General features: G+C 35.5%; 1 protein-coding gene and 1 pseudogene across 2 annotated transcripts in view; both read left to right on the top strand.

The window, feature by feature from the left end:
• Set2 (SET domain containing 2) overlaps positions 1 to 15,851 on the top strand; it is a 552,532-nt gene that overhangs the window by 51,207 nt on the left and 485,474 nt on the right. The window lies entirely within an intron of this gene.
• LOC150109703 (U2 spliceosomal RNA) lies at positions 3,958 to 4,139 on the top strand (annotated as a pseudogene).

The raw sequence follows: 15,851 nt of genomic DNA, 5'->3' as shown, positions 1-15,851 counted from the left end.
TAAATTGAAAGAAAAAAATTAAAAAGAAAATTCTTAAATAACCACAATTACTCGTGGGATGTATTGGAATTAGATTGGACATTGCTGTCCTCATTTCCTGTTTCACATTGATTTTTGCATGGTACTTGCTTTTTATCTTCACAACGACCCAAAACCCAATTTTGCAAAGAATATGACATAGCGAATCGAATGGCTTCGCTGAGTCTTAGTACTTAGCAATGGATACTCATAGAGCAGTGGTTCCCAACCTTCTTCCACTTACGTACCTCTTTTAAACCCATTTCTATAAATTGTACCCCTTGTTTTTAAAATAGCTGTTTATAAATACTGACACTTTTGTTCGGTGCCTATCTTAATGTAACGCACTTACTTATACTCAGTCAATAACTGAACTAATAATGCGTCAATAACGTCTAAAGTCAATAATATGTACCACCGGTTGGGAATCGATGTCATAGAGCCTTCATAGTTCAGTCAGTATAGATGAAGCGATTTGGTCAGAAAGACCTGGGCTCGATTCCCATCCATGACGTGAGGAATCTTTATCTATCTTTCAACTAAAGGTGAGTTAGCTGGTCTCATACGGAGGTAGAGGTTTTTTTCACCCGGAAATCCAGGTTTTTCGTCCCTCAGAACAGGCAAATCGGCCTGTGAACACACATGGATCCACAGTCATAAAATACATAATTCCCTCATTAGGAGGGCTCAACCAATCCTAAGGGATGGTGGAGGAATGTGGGGAATATCCATTTAAATAAATAAAAAAAAGGATATTCATCTTTTATTGCTATCCAAAACTCAGTAAGTTCCATGCTGCCAAATTTTAGTTTTAAAATCTTGTCACAAGACAGCTCAATAAGATTTTCTTCTTCAGTTGTTTCCAGTGGAACCTCTCCTTTGACTGAACTCAATCATATACACAACAACTTCCTATCCAATAGCTACAATGATTACAGAATTAAAAAAATAATCAATGCTTCCTCCATTACTCAGCCATCTCTTCAGGATTTCAGAAATGCCATCACCATTCCTTATGTCCATTGGCACATAGGAAAAAATAGCCAGTTCTTTAAAAATGTACTATCTCTACACACCTATACACACAGCTTTAAAGCCCCACTGGAAACTTTACCAAAGATTAGCTCCTTCCTTTCTCAGTGCTTGGAGTATATAAAGTGCCCCTGTTTCTGCAAGTTGGCTTGCTTTAGACATACAGGTAGATCAGCCACTATCCATTTAGATGAACATAAATCTTACATCTACAATCATAGTCGTGATTGCAGATGTAAGACTTGCAGACCATGTATTGACACAACTCACAGGATCTTCTGGAAGAAAACGCTCTGCCTTAGTAAATTTAAAAAGGAAACTGTTTTTGGAATCTTCAGTGGCATTCGGAAATCAATCTAATTTAAACAAATACAGATGCATAAAACTTCCCCAGATATTATTATTATTATTGTTACATTACACCTCCAAGGAGTCCAAAGATTCATTGAGGGAGGACACCTACTCTACAGCGAGCCGCCTATTTCCTACCACCACCACCACTAGTATTTTCACAGACAATCACAAACATCTATGCCCAAGGTGGGATTCAAATCCATAGCCTAGGCTGGAGAGCGGATACATTAACCACTCGGCCAACCAAGCTGGCACAAATATGGAAAACAATAATTGTTAGAGGTCTCAGTTTACATCCTAGGTTGCTTACAAATGTCCATAGAGATTGCACCACCTAGATAGGACTTCAGAGTCACCCACTTTTCATTAAGTATTGCATTATCTTTATGTGTGTGATACAAGTGTTATTTGTACTTTCTGAAGATTTCTCAGTGACCGAGATGAAATATTGGTAGCATTAAAATTAGTTTTTAGTCCTTTCCTAGTGCTGTCAATACTCTATTATACCTCCAACATTAAGGGATTGGTATTGTTTATAAATGAGTTCCAATTTGCTCTACAAGTGTTACTAGGCATGCTCTGCAATGGAGAGCACCAGGGACACATCATCCTGCTAATATATGTGAAAGGGACTTATGGTGGAGACAGTGAAATGGTTTGCGAAATCATCTCATTGGTTGGACATGCATTCATGGTTCCACTATGAATGCATGTCCAACCAATGAGATGATTTCGCAAACCATTTCACTATCTCCACCATAAGTCTGTTTCATATATATGTAGGATGATGTGTCCCTGGTTCTCTCCATTGCAGAGCATGCCTAATTACACTCGTAGAGCAAATTGGGACTTATTTGTAAACAATACCAATCCCTTCAGATTGAAAGTGTAATAGAGTATTGACAGCACTAGGAAAGGACTAATTATAATGCTACCAATATTTCATCTCGGTCACTGAGAAATCTTCAGGAGTACAAATAACACGTACCATACACATAAAGATAATGTAATACTTCATGCAACTTGTAGACATGAAGACTTGGAACCTTATGTTTGTCTGTATACGAGTGTGATATGGGAGACATTTATCCTACACATGATGATAGTGCTTGTCCTCATAGAGCGGAGCTTGTGGATCACTATCTTCAAGAAACTATCGCACGTACGGACTGGCCAGACAGGTCTCCTGATTATAATCCTATTGAGCATGTTTGTGATGTACTAGGTGGATGGGTTGCTGCTCTCAACCCCCCCCCCCCCCCAACCTTGAGAGAGCTTTTGTAGGAACAATAGTTATTACCAATAACTTATTCCTGCACACTTATTCCTGATAACGACCTTTGAAATGTGGTGCTATAGGAGAGCTCTGAAAATCTCATGGACAGAACATGTGACAAATACAGATGTCCTACAGAGAATGAGAACACAGAGATCTTTATTACAGGAAATGATCCAGAGAATGATAAGATTGCAGAGGATACTAACAGTTTTAGAAGGAAAAATTATAGGAAAAGGATCAAGAGACAAAAAACGAAGGACATGGCTTGAAGATATAAGATCATGGACAGTATCACGTGGCTATGCAGAAACAAAAAGGAAAGCCATGGAAGGACATGGTGCTGTACCCTCTCACTGAGGAAGCTACATGAAGAAGAGGAAAGAAGTAATATAAATCTTTTTTACCTTAATATTTCAATATTTCTTCTTGAATATGATTCCAGCTGCCTTTCCACATCTTATGTTTCTTATGGCTTAAAAGCCATAAGAGACATAAGATGCATTCTGGAATAGTTTCCACCACTGTTCTTTGCCTGCTTCTCTCATTTGACATTGTTTATAAAATGATTACTCTGGACATTCAGGATGTCTTCAGTTTTTATGTCTCATATCCTCTGCAATTCCTTTTATGTTACTATTTCCCTCATTTCTGTTTTTTTTTTTTTTTTTCCCTATAGTTTCCCAGAACATTTTGTCACCTTCCTAATGTTCTTACTGGTGTTTCTGTGACACCTGGTTTACTAATTTTATATGTTGTTTTGCATTCTTTCACTTTTCTCTGTATTCACTCCAAACACATGCTGATTTGCTTTCTGAGAAACTTGCAAGATACTTTCTTTATCAGTACTGCCTCTTAATTTCCTGAGTCCACCATAGAGGTTTTTTTATCCCCCAGACTTCACATGGCACTCAGGCTGAATTAGTGATTTCTTCACACTACTATTTATTCTCCAAGTTTTGATTCTTGTTTCCTGACTTTCATTTTTGTTCTGAATGATATTTCTATACTTTATTCTATAATTTATCTCTGAAATCTGCTCAACTTTGATTATTTTTAAAACTTTTATCATTTTTTCTGCTCTAGAATTTTCCTGCTGATCAAAAGTAAATAGCGATCACTTCCCAATTCCCTATATACTTCTGTATATGAAACAATTTACGTAATGCTATCAACAGTAAGTTGAAACACCTTCCAGAAATATCTGTTTAATATTTTGAGGGCCAATGGGATGATCTCTAAAAGATAATAAACTGATAAGAACACATGTTATTCTTTTCTGTTCTTGACCTTTTTTGGCTAAGATAAGAGTGTTAGCATCTGTTCTTATGAGTTTAATATCTGATGCAGACTACAAGGTATTAAACTGATTTTTGGAAGGTGTCAAAGTGCATGGACTTTGCTCCATCTTTGACATGAATTGCTTGGTATTGTACAACCTCAGTCTTGTTTGGGTATTGTTTCTCAGCCTTATTGTGTGTGTGTACGTGTATACACACGCATGCTGGGTGGAGATGTAAAATGTATTCTTTATTGTGGATAAGAAAAGTTTGAAAAAGACTTGTCTAGTCAACACTGAAATAGAACAGAGGAAGTTGTAAGTTTGCATGATCACAGTCATCTTATGCCATCTTGCATATTGAAGACTGATGATCCACCTCATCAACGTAGGTAGATCCTGTCAGACTTGGACAAATTATGTGTAGGTTTTAATTTCATACAAATACATTTGATCATAACTGTAAATTATATGTAGATATGCCGTTTATCATTTTTTAAAATGTTTTCTTTTGCATGATATGTTATTTACTTATTTAGCTATTTATTTATTATTACTGTACAGCTCTAACCATTACAATAGTTAATGTAATGGTTTATCATTTATTGGTGCAAGAACAGCAAAGGTTGTGTTGCTGTTCTTGCACCAATAAATGATAAACCATCCAGATTTTTCTCAAAATGTTTCTATATGCCTGATGTTTATTTCCTGTTTGAATCTCCAACAAGGACTAACTTTTCCTTATTTTTCTTTATACCTGCTGCCTTTGCTTAATGACTCAAAAAAAAAAAAAAAACTCCTCCACTTCATACTTAGTCAAACTTTCTGCAGGACACTCATTGTCCAATTCCCCATTTTGTTGTTTGTCCATATCACTACTTGATCTTGCCTGTTCCATTCAAGAAAATTTGTTCTGTTTGATATTGAATACTTCAGCTGTTCTTTTCCTTTTCCTGATCATTATAGAATGAATGTTTAAGATCTTGTAGTCATTTAGAAAAATCTTGCCTCTTTTTGTAGTCTTTGTTTTTGGCATATCAGTGTCATGTATTTCTCTTATTTTTCTACCAGTTCCATCTTTTCTGATGTTAGTTCTTACATTCATGGTGCCTATCTTGAATTCATTTTCATGTTGATTTTGAATTTCAGTACTGACTTTCAATATTTGCTCTGGTTGTCTAACGAAAACATCATGACTCTCATTTAATTCAGTGACACCCTAGGTGGTATGACTTCATCTTGTATCATCATTGTCTTCTGGTTTAAGTCATGACTAAATACATTAGCTAAATCCCAAATGTCCAATTCATCTTTCATTCAGTATCTGGGGGGAAAGATACTTGTTAAGGCAGCAATATCTGAGTAGGTGAGGTTTGTATATTAGCTTAGATGCTCCAGTGATTAATCCTCATTCATTAAGGTGATCTGGAGATCTCCTTCCAGTTTGAGATATCCAGAATAATTGCATGTTTGTAGTGTTTAGGACTAAATCTGAAGAATCTAAAATCTAGAGAGTTAAGATCTGTGCTACGGCAACTCGTAAACGCCAGTGAGTGTATTCCCATAAGCTCTCTGGTCAAATTTCATACAAAACTCATAGTTTCTGCATTCCACTTTGAAATAATGCTGGATTTAATATCCACTTGATTTATATAATTTTGCATCATCGAAATGAAGCCTTTTGGCTCTTTATTTTTGTAAATACTGTATGCACTGACTGAGAGTTTGCTTACTATCTGTATTTATGAAAAATACACTTCTCTAACACTTTGAGTTCCTTAGTACTGAATGAGAGTTTTTGCTCTCTTAAGGTTTCTGCTTGGTCTCTGAGGAGAACTGATCAGTTCAAAACAGCTGTCAGGCCAGTGAAACTTTATCAAAATGGACAAATAGAGGGCGAATATATGGACGCTTGGACAAAGCAATCATGTCTCCTATAAGGGCTGCACTAGAGCAACTCGTAAACACTGGTGAGTGTATTCCTGTAAGCTCTCCGGTCAAATTTCATACAGAACTTTCCTAGTTTCTGCATTCGGCTTAATACCCACTTGATTTATAGTGATGTTTTTGTAGTCATGACATGTCATGGAGATAACTAACATTTCTCTTTGTGGCTTTAAAACAGTTATCTAACTGATGTCATTAGATAATATACTAGATCACCTGATGGTAATGCTTTAGATGGCTTCCAGTTGAGGTAGTGAATCATCCTGCTTCCATTCTTTTGCTAGGCATCTGGACAAGTCCAAGTAATGTTTGTGGGTAAACTGCCAAGGCAATGATTTGAAGAAGAGTATGGTGAAATTCTCCATTTTTGAATGGCTTCGTAAATGTCCATTCTTGTATATTCCATGTTTTCCCAATTTAAGTTGAACAGCAACTATTAAAAGTCAGGAAAAGAGGAATAACTGCTTGTGGGGGAAAAAAAAAAAGTGTGTGCAATATGCTAATGAAATGATTTTCTTCAGCCTGCATTGTCCATCAAGACTGAAGTATAGAACATGAGATCCTGCAAAAAATCAGATGCAATCCTCTAGGACAATTTATTATCCCAGATGGTTGCATCTAGCAGCAGCCATGAACAACCTTTAGGTTGTTCGCTGCTAATCTTCACTTATAACAACACATGCAGTAGATACTCACAGTCAATGCATTATCAGTTTCATACTCTATTAGTTTAACCAGCCTTACTTTTCTATAAAATGAATATAGAATTGCATTTCATTTGGCCATAGAATAGTGTGTGTTGATTCATTTTTCAGTTTACTTATAGCTGATACCTGGTATTGATGTATATTGTATGCTCTACAACAGACTTTCTTAATTTTATAGGTACTTGAAATTATGACATAATACTGATACATTATCACAGATTAACAACAACAACAAAAAAAAAAATCCTGTATGGAATCAGCAAACTCATCTCAGGAGGTCTCACTCAACCATTAGCATATCATATTGAACCTTAAACATATTCACACCTTGATGACAATGTTTTACCATTCATCAACTGTTCTCATCTTAAAAACATTTTCTTCATACTCTTCTTTCCCCATATTTACTCAGCTTCCAGGGATGAACACCCATTCTCTCCCTCTACTCTGTGGATAATCTCTTCCATATTAATCCTATGAAATCTCACCAATTTAAAAATTTTAATAATCTTTCTTGCCTTTCCTTTAAACTATATTTCCTCTTCATCTCCCTATAACCAATATTCCAGACTTGACATTACCTTGTTTAATTCTTCTCTGGTTTTCTGATAACCACGAAAACTGGATGACTAAATCTATTCATAGTAGTCTTTGTATGGTCTGAATGAAGATTTCTACAATATGATAGCTTATCTCTTTTATCTGTACTTATCATAGCAACAGTGTGTTGTTCAGTCTTCACAACTCTTGTGGTGTGCCCTTGGACCATCAGATTTTCAAATCATAATCACACAATCATAATCCATTTACCTCCTGAAGCACCATTCCATCAGTACAGTACAGTACAAAGTCTTAGACCTTATCTTCCAAATTACTGTAACCTACATACACTTCTTAACACTAAAACAACAACTTAACAATTAAAATCTGTTTAAAATTTCCTGAATGAACTTAATATCAGCATAACTCCCAGAAAACAACCCAGTATGTCCTGTCAGTCCACATGAAGGATATACAAATAAAGTTAAACAATAGGTGGCCAAAAAAACAGAACCCTCCACCTGCAAATGGTTATTTCTGACTAATTTGCTTTTCTCCCAGCTTGTATACTACCACACAGAATCTCTCAGTTGTCCTTTACTGTCACTTATCCATTGTTTGATCATAAAATACAGGTAGATTGTTTGAACCAAGACTATCCTTTACATATCCATGTGAAAGATAATTCTTGATCGTTGTGATAGGTGTTGGAAGTTTTTGCACTTGGTTATACTAAAATTAAAGATGCCAAGAAATTATATACTGGTTTAATTCTTTATCCAAGTGTAAGCAAACAAAGTTTGCACCTGAAGTATTTTCAGGACTGGGGCAAATCATATATAGAAGCTAATGACTCCACATCACTTGCCTTACTATTCCATTATGCAAAGCACATATCCTTGCAGACATGTATAATGTATAGCATTATACATGTCTACAAGGATATGTGCTTTGCATTATAGGAAGAGTCAATACCCAGACCAGTTCCAACCTTTATTGATGTCTCATCAGTGGTAGCCAAGGATATGTGCTTTGCATTATGAGATACTAAGGCAAGTGATGTGGAGTCATTAGCTTCTATATATGAGTTGCCCGAGTCCTGAAAATACTTCAGGTGCAAACTTTGTTTGCTTACACTGGGATAAAGAATTAAACCAAGTATATAATTGCTTGATATCTTTAATTTATTGTATAACTAAGTGGGAAAACTTCCAACAACTATCTCTAATCCAGAGTATTTTAATAAAGTGTGACACCTTTTGGCTACTCATATGAAAATATGACATCTGCATTACTTCAACCTTAATATCACCTCTGAGTCTGGCTCCCCTGATGAGACTTTAATAAAGGTCGAAACTTGTCTGTACTGACCTTCCCACAGTAGCGCACTCAGGATTTAATCTTGAGGGGGTGGACCGAGTTGAGTAGAAGATTTGAGAATACACACTACGCATTGCATACGACCTATGACTGAGCATCTGTAGTAATTCATAAGTAGTATAGAAATAGAAGACACGACATAACATAAAAAAAAAAGAATTTTAATTAGGAAAAGATTTTTTGAAAATTTTTTAATGTTTTTTCCCCTTTTTTTGAGGGGGGGGGGAAGGCTCCCCCTCTGGGTGCACCACTGAGAAGGTAATGCATAACATTATACATGTTTGCAAGGATATGTGCTTTGCATAATGGAATACTAAGGCATGTGATGTGGAGTCATTAGCTTCTATATACAAATTGTCCCAGTCCTGAAAATACTTCAGGTGCAAACTTTGTTCACTTACACTTGGATAAAGGATTAAACCATTTTATATAATTTCTTGGTATCTTTAATTTACATTGTGATAGGATTGGTTGCTAGACAAAGAATCCATATTGTATTTCTAAGGAATCACTCTAATCCTTGAACTGCAGTTTCAGATTTGTATGTATTTGGAAAACATCTGTCTGAGCACATTTGTTGCAGCACTTACCACTTCTTTTGGAACACTCCCCAGTGCAAGACTCATTAAACAACCACATTAGGGGTGCAGTTAATGATGATATATCATCCAGCTCCATATCCTTATTTTATTACCATCTAATCTGCCTTTTCATTATTATTTTTTTTTTTATGTGGCTCTCACGTACGAAAATATTTTGTAAACCTATAGTGCATTTGTACCTTGAGTGCATTAAGAATTTTTTCTATTTTTATTAATTTTATATATTTTTATTTTGTACATAGTCCTGAAACCCTACTCTAGAGACCAAACATTCTACTTTTCGCAGCATGTTTTATGTGCGATCACCACCTCCCCATCCGCACGGTTAGCCTAGTGGCTTTGCACTACGCAACCATATGCCTGGGGAAGGAGTGTCCTAGGTTCGATTCCCGTCGACGATGTGAGGAGCTTAAGGATCTTCCTCAGCCATAGCCAAGTTAGCCAGTGTCGGGCATGGACAGCAGGGTTTTTTCCCCCACAGTTTATCTGGGACTTTTCATCCCGCAAGCAGGCAAGCCGGCCGTGGACATACACGGATTACAGTCAGGAATACTGACCCAGCCATAGGCCTGATTCGTCAGCTGTGCCGGTTCTGGAGCTTGGATAAAATTTGGGGGGACTTAGATGGTGCCTTCCATTCCCATAAAAGGGAACTTACACTGTATCATCACACAGAAATTAATTAATTACCACCTCCCCACTTCAGGCCTCCAATAAGTAAGGAGATGGTGTCACACCAGGCAGTAAAATTAATTTCCCACCTAAAGACAATCACAAACATCCATTCCCATGGCAAGATTTGAACCTATAGCCTGTTGGTTGGACAGCTGATATACTACTCTTTTCATTCTGATTGCTCTTATTTTCCTGTTTATTACTCTCATCCACTCTGCCTGTCATAATCTCACAATCACTCTCTCGATTCTTATATCCATCTTCTGGCTCTCCTTTCATATTCTGTTTCTCCCTCAGTCTCTCTCTCTCTCTCACACACACACACACCAGTCAATCAAAACGTAGTCATCACTAAAGTCGTTCAAGTGCAGCGTATCTCTTTTGGAACTTGACTCAATGTAAAATTCATATTAAACAAATGTGTCAAAACACGTGTATTCTCTAAAAGCATAAGCTGACTTTATACATTTATTAATTGCACACAATTGGCCTTGCATTTGTTCTTCTCAACTTTTTATTGTCATATTGCTACACTGTCATCCTTTACCTGTACTGACAGCTTCCTTAAACACACCTTTTAAATATTTCACATTTATACCCATAGCTGCTACTTACGGATGCTATACCACCCAGAATGCATGTCTAATGATTGAATAACAGAGATTGTCATTAGATATTTGGCCATTTGATTAGTCTTTGACATCTTACTTCACTTTTCTCTTAGTTTTTCATGTGAATCCTGCCCATGAAAGGGTATAGAACTGGGTAAGCCAAAGGTAGGATAATAGAAAACTGTGCTTTAGACACCCAAGATGTCATACTAGGTGATAAAATTCATTAACCACTTAATGATAATTTATAGTTTCTGTTGCCAGTTGATTGGATATGCTGTCCACTCGACAGCATTATTACTAACTGATTATTATTAGTAATTGATATTTTGAAATTATTAATTATTCCATCTTCAATTAATATTAACAGCTGGGTTCGAATTATAGAATTTACTCAATTGTTATATTAGTCAGTGTCAAGTGCTTTTTTTCTTTTAATTGCTTGGTAATAAGTCCACCACTCTACTCATTGAAGACCTAAAGATGTGTGAAACAGTACTATTTGATCTTGTTACACCCTGATATCTTAAGAATGTAAAATTCTCAGTTATCATGGTGTAACATGAAGAATAAATAAAATAAATTAGAACCCTGCATAAAAGATAATAGTTGAATTAATAAAAAGAAAAAGAAAGATTCTTGCATCCAATAAAATATATAAAAAAAATAAAGGTTTTTGTTAAACTAACTAACAAAAGAAAGAATATATTAATATTGTGATATGATTTAAAAGAGAAAAGGTAAATAAATAAGACAGAAAAGGATTATTCATAAGAGATGGTATGTGAGAGGCTAGAGATTAAGTTATTAAGTAAGTTCTTTTTGGAAAGGGGATTAAATTAGAGGCTAGCAAAAGAAAAACAACAGACTATCACTCAGGGCCAATTCCCAGATTGAGACATCGTTACGGGCTCGCCGATCAAATAATGTTTGGCAGAAAAAAGCTACCATAATTGGTCGGTGAAGTAAAAACAAGTAGGGGCGGAGAAAAGAAGTTAGAAAAAGTGCCGTTAGGAGAACAGGTAGAAAAGGGCTGGAAACCCCCCCCCCCCCACGAGGCTTTTTTTGGTTTTGGTTTTGATTCTGTTCCAGGAGAGTCCTTCGCGAGCTCTTTCATATGGATTTCACGGTGTTTTCCTGAGTGGCGAGATAGGAGTTATATCTCCACGTCACAACACGGAAACGAAAGTGAGCGGAATTTCGGTTCCGTATTTCCTATGTGAGAAGCGAAGAATGCCATATAGTCGAGGAAAAGAAAGCATATTCTTTGTGTTTCGACTTCAGTGACAACTACAAGAAGGGGAAAGAAGTAAAGAAATCGATGACCACGTGGCGAGTCGCACAGCCGATATATAGATGATTCAAAGTGTGTTCGGAGTTACGAAAAGTTAAGCCAGCCTAAGCCTAGTTCAATTCCTAAAGAACGTAGAAGAAGCAGATTATCGGTGAGGTTATATCAAGATAGCTCAATCAGAAGAAGGTAAAGGTCCATATGAAAATCCCAAGAAAGAAAGGTACTGTAAAATATATCTAATGTTAACTAAAATTTGTCTGTGATAAGTATCATCATTCCAATATGGAACTGTTGAAGTGACCAAGGAAAATTTATACTAGGACTTTAGTATCTGACAGAATATATTAAAAGTGAGCTTGCTAGTGTTAATGTTATGTGAATAATTAAGTGTCCTGAGAATTTTGCATGTCTATAGTAATGTATAGGAAAGTTGAAATGTCATAGTTGTGTGTTAGTGCAGAAAAGGGTTTAGTTAATCTACTTAAGTTTGAATAGTTAAATAGTGTGAATTAATCTTATTTGTCCATGTCAAGTGAATTTATGTGTTGAATTGTTATGGCGGCATGATCGTAATACTCATTATTGGATCATAGCCTAATTACTTGTAATAAGCTAATGTTAGTTTATAAGTATTTAGTTTAGCATTAAATTGAGTAATCACAAAAAATTGAATTGTACCATGTTAAGGAATTTAATAAACCTTTGTTCAATGATAAAAGAGTTGTCTGAAATTGCTGTCCAATGCACCACTTGAAAAATTACGAACCTAATCACGCGGGAAATTAATGTTAAGAAACGAGATAAAGTGTCACGACTGCAACATTGTTTCACTTTAGACATATTTGAGTTCTTTCTCCTTGTTTTTGTATATAATATCTTAAACTAAATATCCCAAAAGGTGCAGTATAAATACAAATATTAGGGATACTAAGGGGAGAAATAATTTAAGTATTAGTAAAAATTTTGGTGATATCTCGTGCGTGATAATAGAAGAACATAGATAAGCGGAAATTATAAAATAGAATAAAATTCATAAAATGGGACACAACATAAATGGCGCAGCCGGTTGGATGTAAAGTATAAGAAAGTTAATAGAATAGAATAAGAAGAATAGGTCACAACAATCTCTAGAGTAGGGTTTCATAAATATCTAATTATTAGCTACCTCCCCATTTGGGATGTCCTGTGGTTTGCATTCTTTTGTGGTGGTATCAAAAATACAAAAATCGATGTATATTGTGGCATATGAAAAATTTGCAAATATATATGGATAACACTCTTCCTACTTTATTGGTTAATCTATCATTTTCAGTCATGGTGGGACAGTGTACCAGGACCTTATTAAACAGGTGTTTGTACTGAAAACCATGTCTGAATGCTTGGTGTAATTCCAAAGGATTTTGTGTCTACTTTCAGCACTGTGCTGAACCTGCCTGGACTTTTAAGGTTTTTATTCATGGCATCCCCCAGTATTCATCATTCCTCTTGAATGACCAGTTTACCCAGAATAAGAAAGGATACATTTGCACGCCAGGCATATACAGGATTGCTACTTTGACTGGCAGAAGGCAAAAATTGATATTTTGCAAGATTTCAGGTGGTAAAGAACTATAATTTTCTCAATATCCTGTATGTTTGTTCTGAAATTCAGATATGTAAGGAACTGAAACTTTTCTTTCATTTGTGGTAGTGGGTGGAAATGAATAGTACCTCGTTGCACATATGGATGAATGGATAGGGAATGTATCACCACTCATAATCACTGCAGTTGAAGTTCTTACTAGATGTGATTTTGCCATAATTCTAATAAAGATCCTGTATTTAGATTTCATGCTTTAACATAAACACCACATTTTTGAGCTTTATTGAAAATACTAACCAGTTGAAGTCTGAATCTGCTTTATCATTATAATGAGGCCAAATTACATTATAATGTTTTCAGCTAAATTTCATGCCCTCTGATCTCCAAAAAAAATGAATTTCAACATTAGTATTAATTCCTGATAATAACATTATTATATTATGAAAGCAGATAAAGGGAAAGCAGTAGTTGTGATGGATGTTGTAGATTAAAGTTGGAAAATTTTATTGCTATTCTGTTACCAATCAGTGCTTTTAAATGCAATTGGAATCTGATGAAGAATAAGCTAAACAATGATTAAGTTTGTTAAAGAAAAAAAAGAAACTACTTGAGATAGGGATATAGTTGGAAAAAAAACAAAAACGAACCTATCGTCATCGTTCGTTCTGAGCTGTACATGCACACTGGTCAGAAAGGGAGCACACATGCATAGTAACTGCATGCACAAAATTTCAGTAATTTTGCATAATACTATAAAAATGAATTATATGATAAATCATACTTGTCATTTATTTTATTTAGTCGTCTGAGCAATTTAGGCATAGGCTTTTTATGTCCTGTTCCTGCTCTGCAGATGAAGTTGGTCTTTCCATCTTATCAGTCTTGGATGTCTGCAGTCTCTTTTTCCTGTAGGTTTATATTTATATGCTAGTTTGGGAATCCTATTGTTATTCATCCTTTCTATGTGGTGTAGCCAATTTTGCTGACATAGAAATAGCAAGAAATAGAAATGTATATTTTATTTAGTAATTTCTCCAATGTCTCCACTGCAATATCTCTTAACCCATTCCAACTTAATACACTTAAATTAGTTACTTTTAGCTGCACCACGTGGGTGAACTGATGTATCACTGTGTATTTGTTCAGAGTGCCTACTACTGTCTAGACAGTACAGTCACTTCAACTATGCAAATGGTGATGGATTTTTGTAGCTACACAAATTAAAGCAAATGTAAAAGGCATAGAATTTCTTATTCTGCAACTTGACATAACTTGTTTATAAACTGTATCTGTATGCAGTATTTAAGTAGTTGAAAGAATAAGCTAAGTTATTCTTGTAGAAATATTTATAATTGCAACATATAAAAACTCTCTCGGGGGACCCTGTAACCCCTAAAGAGTGCGTCCCCTGGGTGGCGGATAGGGGAGCATCCATGTGCGTGCGTGCATGCATGCATGCGTGTGTGTGTGTATATATATATATGTGGTGGGGTGGTCCGAATATACTGAATAAGGACTCGTGGACCAACAGGGCCATAAGGGGCAATCGTTTTGATTGTAAGGGAAGCGGCACTCCCATGGATCCCTAGCTGGATCTATCTTCTTCTACTTTGAGGAAGATCCACTTATTTAATCTTTCCTATAAGGCCTTATCAGCCAACTTTTTTATTTTATGACCCTTATGCTATTAGAGTACTCAAGGGCCATGGGGTCTTTTCATTTCTGGCCTTACAACTATGCCCTCTCTATAAACCTTACTATAATTCTTCTATAATCTACTCTTTCCCTCCTTCAATATACCCTATTCCTCCAATGGGTTTAAATGAGGAAGAAGGCTAGTTCAGAAGCCTTAGGGTAGCAGCCCTACCACTGAACTATTCCATTGTCAGGCTAGTCCCCTGACATGGAGAACATAATTCTACTTGTAAGCTGACAGAAAAAGATAATCAGATTAAAGCTATGGGAAATGACCCTGGAATGGAAAAGGTAAAACAAAAATGGAAATGACAAAATATAATACACATAGCAAACTGGAATGTAAGAGGAATAGCATATAAAGAAATAGAATTAGACCACTTATTAAATGAAAAAAATTTTAAAATAGCAGTAATCACTGAAACAAAAAAGAAATTAAAAGGAACTATGAGAACCGAAAATTTTATTGTGATATACAGTGGAGTCGACAGAGACCAAAGAGCACAAGCAGGAGTCATGATTTGGATTCATAACTCCTTTCAAAACAGTTAAAACATTATAAATTATGGAATGAAAGAATGATAGAAGCTAGAATAAAAATAGATAGAGGATGCCCCAGAAGAAGGAAGAGAACAGAATAATATTGATTTTTATAATCAGCTACAAAACATATATAATAAAATAAATAAAAATGATTACATAATTTTAGCAGGAGACTTAAATGCAAGAATTGGAAACACGAAAATTAATAATAATATAGGAATACACGGAGAGCATACTCTAAACAGGAATGGTAAAAAATTTATTGCCTTCGTACTTTATAATAACCTAAAAATAATAAATTCCTCAAGAGGAGGGA

This window comes from Typopeltis vanoorti, chromosome 2 (assembly GCF_054136105.1).
Source record: "Typopeltis vanoorti isolate ZY-2024b chromosome 2, IOZ_Tvanoo_1.0, whole genome shotgun sequence".
Taxonomy (NCBI): domain Eukaryota; kingdom Metazoa; phylum Arthropoda; class Arachnida; order Uropygi; family Thelyphonidae; genus Typopeltis; species Typopeltis vanoorti.
This window is presented reverse-complemented; position numbering and strand designations above follow the sequence as displayed.